Source organism: Pan troglodytes, chromosome 5, assembly GCF_028858775.2.
Source record: "Pan troglodytes isolate AG18354 chromosome 5, NHGRI_mPanTro3-v2.0_pri, whole genome shotgun sequence".
Lineage (NCBI taxonomy): Eukaryota > Metazoa > Chordata > Mammalia > Primates > Hominidae > Pan > Pan troglodytes.
The window spans coordinates 34,041,745-34,053,900 of record NC_072403.2 but is presented as its reverse complement, the minus strand read 5'-3'; the positions used below and the strand labels follow the sequence as shown (position 1 = coordinate 34,053,900).

Genomic DNA, 12,156 nt, shown 5'->3' with positions numbered 1-12,156 from the left:
CACAGGTCATCCTTCCTGAATTTCCTAAATAGACCAGAATATTCTTCAAGCGTGCCCCTGGCTCATCATCCAACTTCAGAGAATCAACTGGCTAGCACCTTGGAGCACCTGCTATGGTAACGTGAGTGGCTGAACACCAGACAAAAGGAGGCTCCCAATCACTGTTGGAGATCTTGTTAAAATCCTGGCTCTATCCTCAGCTTAGGTGTATTCTTCTTGTACTAGGATAAAGCCTCTCTGACCTCTTCATTAAGGCCTAAGTATACAGTATGGTATATGACAAGCAGGACCTTCCTCTCCTCCCCCTGTATCTTCCAAAACTACAAAAACAGAAAGCCCCCAACCTTCTCACCCCTGCCTCACACAAATCCCCACAGTGGACTATTTAAAAAATAACACTACTTGGTAGATATATATTCTCACTTGCTTTCATTATAGAAAAAAGAAAAATAAATGAACTAAACATCCAACTCAAGGAATTACAAAAAGGAGAAAGCCTCCTCTGCCCCCAAGGAAAAAGTTGGAAAAAAATAAAAGTAAAAGCAGAATAAAATGGATTAGAAAATAGAAAAATAGTGACATTAATAAATAAATACAAAAATCTTTGTTAACAAGCCCATAAAAGCAACAAGCCTATGGTAAATCCAATTGAGAGAAAACATTTAAACATTATAAATCACAAATAGCAGATGAAGAGGAAAGTAGCCTGCTAACATTTTTGAAAATCTCAATGAAATTAGTGATTTTCTGGGAAAAAATATTAGTTCCAAAATTCATTTAAGAAGTAGAAAAATCTAAATAAACCAACCCTACCCTAAAGACAATAATTGAAAAAGTTATGAAAGAGTAATCTCTAGACTCAGATAATTCTGTAGCATTTTAATTTTTCAAAAGCATTTACATGTGTATGATGAATTCTTTCTAACTTTTCCATTTGGAATATACAGAAATTGGAAGAAAAAGGGGGAAATCACTCTATTTTCATCACCTAAATACAGTTGAGTTTGTTGTCATTTTCTTTCAATTTTTAATATTTTAAATATTTTATTATGATTATATTATGTAATATATTCAGTGATTATATTATGTAATATATTCAGTGATGAAAAGAACACAAGCACAACAATGCTACTTGACTTTTTTTTTTTTTTTTGAGACGGAGTCTCGCTCTTTCACCAGGCTGGAGTGCGGTGGCGCTATCTTGGCTCTCTGCAGCCTCTTCCTGTCAGGCTCAAGCAATTCTCCTGCCTCAGTCTCCTGAGTAGCTGGGACTACAGGCGCACACCACCATGCCCAGCTAATTTTTGAATTTTTAGTACAGACAGGGTTTCACCATGTTGGCCAGGATGGTATCAATCTCTTGACATCATGATCCACCTGCCTCAGCCTCCCAAAGTGCTGGGATTACAGATGTGAGATACCACGCCCAGCCCACTACTTGACATTTTAATGTAATAAAAACTTGTCATTTTATTATAAACTTTTCGTAAGAATAATTTATATCTATACATTGTTTAAGAAAATATACAGAACCTAAAAGAAGAATTGGAAAGTTTACATTAAATATATAAGGTGCTTGGTACAATGTCTGAACCATAGTAAGTGCTCAACAAATGGCAGCTATTATTGCTATAGTTTATAAGGGCTTTTCCTTTTGCATGTATCATTTATTTAACTTAGAATGGGTATTATTATCTCAGAAAATACTATTGCAGAATGGAGAGGGGGAATAGACAAACTTCTTTCCACAAAGGAGCACTCTGGATGCCTCTTGGAGAAGCCAAGCATATATTTTTGCTACTCAGGAGAATCTTTTTCCTGAAGTGACATCTAGGCTGAGCAGGATTCAACAAATTGGGGGCTAGAGTGGTAGAGAAGAGAGGTATCCTATGTCAACACTCAGAGACTAACACAGGACAAGGATCCTGAGTGGCCCTCAAGGAATAGTAGTAAACTTAGATTTGGGTTAGGATCCTTCATATAAGGCATTTGGCCTACATGGCATGGAAATAAAAGGTTGATTATTACTCTGAAGACGGTGATAAAAAGAACATAAAGTACTCCAACCTCCAGAGACCTTCAGCTTCCATCTCACATTCCTCTAAAGTTTGCTGCTTTCTCCCTTACTATGCTTTCACTAGTTTGGCTTCCATTTCCTCTTTGCAGTTTGTTTTTGTCATGTCCTTGTCCTTTTTAACCACTTTTTCCCTTTACCCCCAATTTCTCTTCACTTTCCTTTGCTCATAGAGTTTATTCCCATCCTTCCCTTATTCTTAGCTGCTTTTTTCCCCCTACCTCTCCACTTTCCCATTTTGGCCCCATCCTACCATTTTTCCACAACTGCTCCTATTACTAAATGCTTCAAATGTAAATGATTCTCTCCTCAGTTTAATACCTGCTTTTGGCCCAGTGTTTTTTCACTATTACACTTAATGTTGACCCACTTCATGTGTTTTGTATCTTACCCAAAGAAGTAGTCTCTATGGAGTCTTCTAGAAGCTATTATAGTTGACTTTCAGTAGATTACCTACAAATTCTATCCAAATAAAATTTCGAAGTGGCTTTCCTCTAACTTCAGGTGATCAAAGAATATATTTAAAAATTTTAATCTAAATCTTCAGATTTGTTAGCAGAAAACCTGTTCTTCATAGAAAAATTTAATTGGAAGGCCAATATATAAAACTAATGAAAGTGAAGCTGTTTGGGTGGTAAAGCATCTAGAGTCCTTGAAGCCTCACTAAGAAATCCTTAGGGCACACAGTTTAAATGGGTGAATGAAGGGGGCAGTATAAGGCAACAGAAGCTGTGTGACAGGGAGGACCATGTCCAACTGGAGAGTAGAATGAATTTGAATGAATTATTAGAATGAATTATTATTTACACAGGTAGAATGGTTCAGTAAGGGTAAAACAAGATTCATCACCCAAATTCCCAGTAACCTTTCACATCTTAAAGATGGCAAACAGGCCAAATGGGCTGTATTTGCCCTGCACAGGCATTTCCCCCCCAATGCAGTATTTTTAGTACTTTATGTTCTAGATGAGAGTAGAATGAATCAGCTCATCAACTATTGCCATGTGGGAATGTGGTGTCTAGTGTAGTCACGTCATGCATTTTTGTAAGAGTATCTGGAAAGTTAGATTTTATATGAAATCTCCAGATTCTTAAATAATGGCAATAGTTTTAAATATTTTTAAAAATACTGCATTGGGGGGGAAATGCCTGTGCAGGCCAAATACAGCCCATTTGGACTGTTTGCCATCTTTAAGATGTGAAAGGTTACTGGGAATTTGCGTGATGAATCTTATTTTACCTTCACTGAACTATCCTACCTATGTAAATAATAATTCATTCTAATATTACAAAATGGCTTTTGTATTTCACAGTGCTTTTAAGGTAAGTAAGTAAAAAGCTATAGTATTTTATCAAGTTAAAAAAATACAAGGCTTTTTTATGTAGATCAGATGTTAATTCTAATTTCACACTTTAGAGAAGTTTATTACTCCAACTTCAAAGAAACAAATAGAAGAGGAGAAAAAGGGAAGGGGAAAGAGAACAGTAGTAATTGCTAAAACCTCCAATATATATCTAATAGAATGTTTAGATTTCCTGAGCCACTTGCTTTAGAGAAAAGTTTGAGAGTATGGAATAAGCTCCTTCAGAGTCCCAGTTTATCAGGTGATGTGCCTAATGGCAGAGAATCAGAAAGCCTTGTTTAGCAAACCTGCAGGTGCTTGCCCATTTCAGCCTTCACATGTATTTTCTTTCCTTTTTTCTGGGACAGAGTCTTGCTCTATTGTTCATGCTGGAGTATGGTGGTGTAATTATAGCTCATTGTGACCTTGAACTCCTGAGCTCAAGCAATCCTCCTGCCTTAGACTCCTGAGTAGCTGGAACTACAGGCATGCACCACTATGTCCAGCTAATTTTTAAATTTTTTGTATGTTGTATGTAATTTTTTGTTATATGTAATTTTTCGATGTTGCCCAGGCTGGTCTTGAACTCCTGGTCTCAAGTGATCCCCCACCTTCACCTCCAAAACTGCTGGGATTACAGGCATGAGCCACCATGCCTGGCTGTATTTTTAAATGACTGCTGAAATTGCAATAGTGATTGCAGAGTTCCCTACATCACTGTATTGGTGGCATCTTTTTCTAGTTGTGCTTTTTTGATGTTCCACAGGAATGAGCATAGATGAACAATGTTGCACCACGCTTGACATCACCGGGGCTTCTTTCCAGTGTGGATTTGCTCATGTAAAATGAGGTGTGAGCTCTGCCTGAAAGCTTTTCCATATGCATCACATTTGCAGGGCTTTTCTCCAGTGTGGGTTCTTCGGTGTCTCAAAAGATGTGAGCTGTTACTGAAAGCTTTCCCACACACATCACACTCATAGGGCTTCTCTCTACCGTGGATTTGCTGGTGTCCAACAAGAGCTGAACTGTATCTGAAGGCCTTTCCACACTTGTCACATTCATATGGTTTCTTTCCACTGTGGATTTTCTGGTGACAGAAGAGGCCCAAGCACTAGCTAAAGCTTTTCCCTCACTCACTACACTGCTATGGCTTCTCTTCAGTATGAACTCTGATGTTGTCTCAGATATGAACTCAGAGAGGATTTCCCACAATCATTACACTGGTATGGTTTCTTTTCCATGTGAGTTCTCTGGTGTCAAATAACATCTGAGCTGTGATGAAAGACTTTCCCACACTCACTACATTGGAAAGGTTTCTCCTGTGTGGGTCCTTCAATGCTGAATAAGATGTGAACTGTAATAAAAGACTTTTTCACACTCATCACACTGATAGGGTTTTATATGGCTATGTATTCTCTGATGGTCAGTAAGTTGTGAGCTCTGAGTAAAAGTTTTGCTACATACATTACATGAATAGGGTGTGTTACCAGTACAGATTATTTTATGTCTAATGGGGCTTGAGTTTTGAGTGAATGTTTTCCCACATTCATCACACATATATTTTCTCTCAGTTGATTGTGTTTCTCTGATATATTTGTTTTTTGTTTGTTTGTTTATATAAGACGGAGTCTCACTCTGTCGCTCAGGCTGGAGTGCAGTGACGTGATCTTGGCTCAGTGCAACCTGAGGCTCCCAGGTTCAAGGGATTCTCCTCTCAGCCTCCCAAGTAGCTGGGATTACAGGCTTATGCCACCACACCTGGCTAATTTTTGTATTTTTAGTAGAGACGGGGTTTCACCATGTTGGCTAGTCTGGTCTCAAACTCCTGACCTCAGGTGATCCGCCCATCTCCACCTGGAGTGGTGGGATTCTAAGCGTGAGCCACTGCACTCGGCTCTCTGACATATTTCTGTCCATCTTTCATGTTCTTGGGTTTCTTCTCATTCAGAAGCCTTTCATTGATTTTCCACGTAACTTTTCTTGGGATTCCATATCTACAGTAAGTTCCTGCCCTTGAATCAGTTCTATTTTGTTGATTCTGATAACATAATCTGAAATAAAAAGTAGAGCATTCAAATGTCACTGGGGTATACAGGAACTAAAATACATATACTAGAAGTAGGTGGCTCAAACATACCAACAAAATGGTTTTGAAACATTTGAGGAGGAAATTGGGGGATGGTAATGGAAGACAGGATGGACTGAACTTCGAAGGCAGGATTGAAGAAAAGAATGGAGAAAAATAGGGAGGAATGATAATCATGATCCAATGAGGAAGCAGAGTAAACAACAGAAGAGATCTAAGATAAGTATATGTTCACCAGGAAAGGCCCAGAGTTGAGTAGAGAAAAATAAAAAGAGAGAAAGGAAGTCAACAGTGGCAGGTACCCCATGAGTGCCATGAAATAGTTCTGTGCAGGTTGCCCTGAAGGCCTCTGGGAATACCGAAAAAATCAGGGAATCAGAGCACAGGGAAGTATCCCATTTCCCATGTGCAGAACAAAGAGATTAGACACCTTAGACAAAACAAGATGTTATCACGGGGATAGAACAGAAATTGCTTTAGTCCCTAAAGACCTCACTACTGTTTTTGTAGAGAACACTGGGGATCTGTCAAGCTTGAAGCTGCATTCTGTGGGTCATTTCAGACTTCCCAGGCTAACAGTCACTAATAGAGAGGAGGTTCTTTAACAGACCCTCAACTTGCATCTGTCTTTACCCAGGGGATCCATGTTCCTATAATTCCTCTGCCTGTCTTTCCTGGAGAGGTTCCTCTGAGCAGGATCTCAATACCGTCATTTCTCCAGGGCAGGAGATGCGGCCATATCCTCAGTAATCTATAGTTTTTGAAAACATGAGATTTTCATACCCAAGGCATATTTGCCTCAACTTAATCCCATTTTTAGGACCCAGAGTAAAGGGGAGAATTTGTAACTACATAGGAAGAACACAGAGAAAAGCAGTGTTTTGAGTGGATAAGGAACATTAAATGGAAAAAAAAAAAGACAAATCATGAAGACAGTTGAAGCACTAGGACACGGACAAGTCACAGCTAACTCTAGGCGGAGTCAAAGGGATTCATTGTGCTAAAATGTGTTGACTAAAGAGACTCGGACGAAGAAGAGAAGGAGCTATGGTGAGACAGTGAATTCAAATCTTCAAGAATGTGGATGAGGAATAAAGTTCACTAAGCAACCTGTCTGAGAAAAATGACTCTCATCTGGGTCTTGGAACTTCTGTGAAGGGCAGGAACACAGGGATGAGGCAGAACTGAGAAAGCACATTGCCAAGAGTGAGATCAACCTTCTCTTGGGGACTTGTTTTACACCAGAGCCTGCAATAATCTCACCATACCAGCTTGCCACACTGCTTAAAACCCTCTCACTGTTAGTGGTTATTTAAGGTTATCTTAAAGTCTTTGGATGCTTTAAAACTTTATGTTACAGCTACCTGTCTTGGTCCATTTTGTGCTGTTATAACAGTATACATAGACGAGGTAATTTATAAAGAACAGAAATTTATTTCCTGACTTCTGGAGGCTCGAAGGTCCAAGATCAAGTTGCTGACATCTGGTGAGGGCCTTCCTGCAATGTCATCCTATGGCAGAAGGTGGAGGGGAAGAGAGAGAAAGAAAAGGGGAAAGGGGTCGGGGGGAAAAACGCACCAAACTCATCCTTTTATTAGGAACCTACTCCCATGATAACTAACCCACTCCCACAATAAAGACATTAATCTTTTCATGAGGGCAGAGCCCTCATAACCTAGTCACCTCTTAAATATCCCAGTTCTCAACACTGTTGCACTGGGGATTGAGTTTCCAGCATGTGAACTCTGGGGGACAGGTTCAAACCGTAGAGCTACCTGAACTATATCTGTGTGCAGAATCTGAAAGCAAATTGCACAGATACACATTTATAAAAGAACATAGTCTTTTAGAACCATTAGCAGATAAAAAAGTGGCTATCATAGATGGCATCCAAAAGACTACTACAGATATAATAACTAAAATCCATATTAGCATCAGAAGAAAATATATGGATTATTATAAAAAAGAAGCACAACATAGAAACTCAATTTGTAACTGAATAAAAGAGGTTGAGGAAAATGGTGTATTTCCAGTCAAGATGGCACAGTGAGTTCATACTTCACCTCCAAATACAAAAAGTAATAGATAAAAATCTGTAAACACATCTGTGCTAAAAAAAAAGAAAGAAAGAAAAAAACCCAACAAGATAAATATTTCTGTGGACCAGAAAGGAAGCAAAAACACAGAATGGTGGCTATAGCTGAAGCTCTGGGCCTGCTGGGCTCCTGGTCTTACACAGTGACTGAAGTCTTGTCACCAGGGGAACCTGGAGAACTACAAGTGCTCCATGAGAGGGGGGACTGGCACCATCATACTGCCTGGTGCCAAAGGCTAGGTGGAACACACAGGCACCCACATACACAAGTACCTTAAAATGCACAGAGCAAGATAGAACCCTGTGACCAAGAACCATGTGAAGCCATCTGGAAACCTGTGACTACATTGATGATATTTGTGATATCACATGGAACAGGAGTCCTAAAATATCACTGTATAAAACCTGGTTCTGGGGGAGGAGGTGCAGGTAAAGGTACAACAGAATTGGTAAACAAAGAAGGGGAGAAGGTAAATAGACCAGAACTCAAAATGAGCCTAGAAATAGAAATTTCAAAACAAATGAATTGAATGCTAAGAAAGATGGTTACAAAATGACAAACTGGAACATGAATTCAATCCACATGAAATTACTTTCATCAAACAGCCTGATGAAATTAATAGATTAAAGATATGGGAAAAGAAGACAAATGATAACATACCATCCATGGCAAATAAACATACAATTATGAAACAAGCAGAACAAGTATAATTGCTATGAAAACTAAATAGAAATTTTAGAAATAATCATTTTTGAAATAAAATCTTCAATGAAATGGATAAGCTGAAGATAGTGAAAGGGAGAATAAACTGGAAGATAGTAGAAGAGGAATCCACTAGGATGTACCGTAGAGAGACAAAGACATAAAACATGAAAAAGCAGTTAAGTAGAATGGATGATTGATAAGTGGTTCTAATGAGTACATGTTGGAAGCTCCAGCAGACGATAATATAAGGAATTAAAAAGATGCTTATTTAAGGAACTCATAGCTGAGAATTCCCCAGATTGAAGAAAAACATGGGTATTAGAGCAAAAGTGCATTTATAGGCCAAGCGAGATGAACAAAAATAAAACGTATTGGACATACTTAGTGAAACTCAGAGCATAAAAGTTAAGAGTAAATTTAAAAAGCTACTAAAGAGAAAAAATGGAATCTTTTTTAAAAGGCATTTAGACTGCCAGTAGCTTTTTGCCAGCAAACAATAGAAGCTAGAAGACAGTGAAGTATTAATAGTATCTTCAAAAGGGTAAGGGAAAAAAAGTCAATTTAGAATTTTATCCCAGCTAAGTCATGATTTCAAAGGAAGGGCAAAATAAGAGAACTTTCAAACATGGCAAAAGCTCAGTCCACCACCCAAAGAACCTCACTAAAATAAGTTTTAAAGGATAGACTTCAACAAGAGTGAACCCAGAGGAAAGGTGTTAGTATACAAGAATGGTGACCTCAGAAATTGATAAAAATTATCAAAACAATTTAATTTACTATTAAAGAACTCATCTGTTGAGCATACAAGCCCTTCATGATCCTAGAACTGGGATTCTCGACCCTAGCTACACCTGGAGAGTTAAGAAAAAAAAGCAAGCCCATGCCTGGGCCCCACTCTTGTCTAAAGAAAATCCAGTTTCTGAGGGTGAGGCCCAGCCACTGATAAATTTTTAAAGTCATCCAGATGCACAATCACATCACTCTGATGTGAGACTGCCCCTGCTTAGCTTTCCAGTTTCATTTTCCTAACTCTTCACCTCTCTCACATTTTTACATTCCATCTCTACTATGGAGTTAAGAACATGGGCTCTGGAGACAGACTATTTAAATTCTACACCTGCTATCTATTAATAGGGCAGTCTGCTACCATTTTAGGATAAATCTGATAGACCTACCTACCTAGAGCCTCTAAGGGCAGCAGTGATTTTCAGGCCAGAGTGAGCACTAATGTCCATAATTTATAAATATTAATTTCTAAATTATGAACAATAGTTTTATTAATTAAATTAATTATAATTAATTTAAATCTTCATGAAAAGGATCATTTGTGTTCACCCTACTCCAAGAATATGTTATACATCTCAGTAAGTTGCCCATTAAATAATAAAGTTTGACCAACAAATGGCAAGCTTCAGCTATTTAGGGAAACCCTAGCATGCGGAACACCTTATTTTCTAATAATGCTCTTACTAGAAAATTTGGAAAACACGCATTTCAAAATGAATGAACAAACATACCCCTATAGGTAAGACGTATCCTATAGTCATTAAAAGTCCTCCCTAGGTATAACAAAGGAGACCATAATGAAGAAAATATAGCTCATATTTTTTAGATGACACTATTTCCAAAAATGATGTTTTTCATTTTCTTTTGGGAAAGTGAGCATCATTTCCACCCATCAGACATAGGAAGATTCCAACCCTGATACCCTGGATCCTTACTGAAGCCAGGAGAGGTGTCAAAAAGAGCCATTCTGTCCTCTTTCCAGTACCCTCTGGAGCTTTAGGACAAGTGATCTAGCTACATCTCTCTCTCCCTCTCCATCCACCTCCTGAAACTGCCCTACTGTTGGCCCTCATAATGTTGAGTTGGAACTATAGCAATAGTCTTCAAAGTGGTCCTTTTTCTCCTCCCTCTGCAATCCAGCTTATATCTAGTTTGCAGGGCATGTGTTAATTCCTGCTTGTATATATAGTCCATCTTCACACTGCTATAAAGATCCTGAGACTGGGTAATTTACAAACAAAAGAGGCTTAATTGACCCAGTTCTGCATGTCTGGGAAGGCCTCAGGAAACTTACAATCATGGTGGAAGCTTAAGGAGAAGCAAGTACCTTCTTCACAAGGTGGCAGGAAAGAGAAAGTGCGCAGGGAAAACTGCTACTTTTTTAAAACCATCAGATCTCATGAGAACTCCCTCACTATCACGAGAACAGCATGGGGGAAACTGCCCCCATGATCCAGTCATCTCCCACCAGGTTTCTCCCTGGACACACGGGATTACAATTCGAGATGAGATTTGGGTGGGGACGCAGAGCCAAACCAAACTCCCATCTCAAGAAAAGAAGAAAATAAAAATAGGCTCTCTACAGTTTTGTTCCAGACCACCTTGTTAGCATTCTTCCTCTATTGGCTACTCAGTCTAAGCCAAGCTGATACACTCACATCCTCTTATCATTATTTGTACTTTTCCACATTATTCCTCTGCTCAGACTTCATCATTCACCTTTACTGAGCATTTTCTACATATCAGTTGTGGGGGATAAACAGGAACTTCAGACAAGTGAAGCAGTAATATAGTATGCTAATGCTATGACAGAAATATGCACAAGGTGCATCATATAACTCAAACATGTGGGAGGGTATCAAGAAAGGCTTCCTAAAGAAGGTGACAGCTGAGTTGAATCTTGAAGAATAGCTATGAATTGGGTTGGCAGAACAATGGAGAAGGTTTGGTCAGAGGTGGTATTTTACAATACTAGTTCAACAAGGTGGAGGTGTGTGTGTTCATGTGAGTATGTGGCAGCGGGGTGGAAAAATGTTGGCCATATTTGCAAAAAACTGAAATGTACCATGGGTCTGATGGGGCAGGGAAGGAAAGAAACATTGAGAGGAAAAAAGGGATGAATGACTACAAGTCTTAATGTGATGGAAGAAGATAATAGAGGGACAGAGAGCTAGAAGAGGGGTAAGTATGAGGTACATCATTCCTGTCTGCCCAGTGAAATGTTACCAGTTCTTTATGATCCAGTTCAAATTCCAATCATTCCACTAACACCACCACGAGGGCCTGAAAAGACAGATTTCTCCCTTCTCAGAACTGTTATCTCTGATTTGGCAATCTTTCACTGCCTCAAATGAGGCAATCTTTTTATTGGTAACCAACTCCTTTAGGGCAGGGACCCTCATAGACACCAAAGCTAGGTTTTACACACTGTGAAAGCTAAATATTTACTGACGTATTGGTGGGGGGACTGGAGTCTCGCTATGTTGCCCAGGTTGGTTTCAGACACTTGGACTCAAGTGATCTTCCTGCCTCAGCCTCCTGAGTAGCTGACATTTTCTGACTTCTTAACAGGAGCCACAAAGCTCTCATGTCCAGGCCCCTGACCACCACTTCTCTAGGTCTCTGCATCCACGCTCCAGTCACGCTGGTTTTCTTTCAATTCCTCAAACCCACCAATTTATTTCCCACTCCAGTTTTTGCACATGCTGTTGTGGTCTGGAATGCTTTCCTCTCTATTATTCACTTAGCTAATTTCTACATCACTTTTAAGATTCAGCTCCCACATTACTTCCTCAAAGAGACCTTCCCTGACTACACTCTCTCTCCATATACAATCTGTCACAGTATATTTATTTGTGTGTTTAGTACCTCTGTCATAAGATTGTCTCCATGAAAGCAAAGATCATTTCTGCTTTGTTCACTATTCCTAGAGCCTTGAACAGTGCCTAGCACATAAAAAGTAATATATATTTGCCAAATGATGGATGATTCTAAGGTCTCCAGGGGAGCCATATGACACAAGTGTCAACACTAACCACAATCCTTTTGCTGTTGAGAGTCCTGAGAG

The 12,156-nt window shown here is 39.1% G+C and overlaps 1 long non-coding RNA gene across 1 annotated transcript; it reads left to right on the top strand.

The window, feature by feature from the left end:
* LOC134810181 (uncharacterized) lies at positions 1 to 4,890 on the top strand. The gene is made up of 2 exons (XR_010157606.1): positions 1 to 116; positions 4,183 to 4,890. It is a non-coding gene; the product is annotated as an uncharacterized LOC134810181 (long non-coding RNA).
* Positions 4,891 to 12,156: the final 7,266 nt, after the last annotated feature.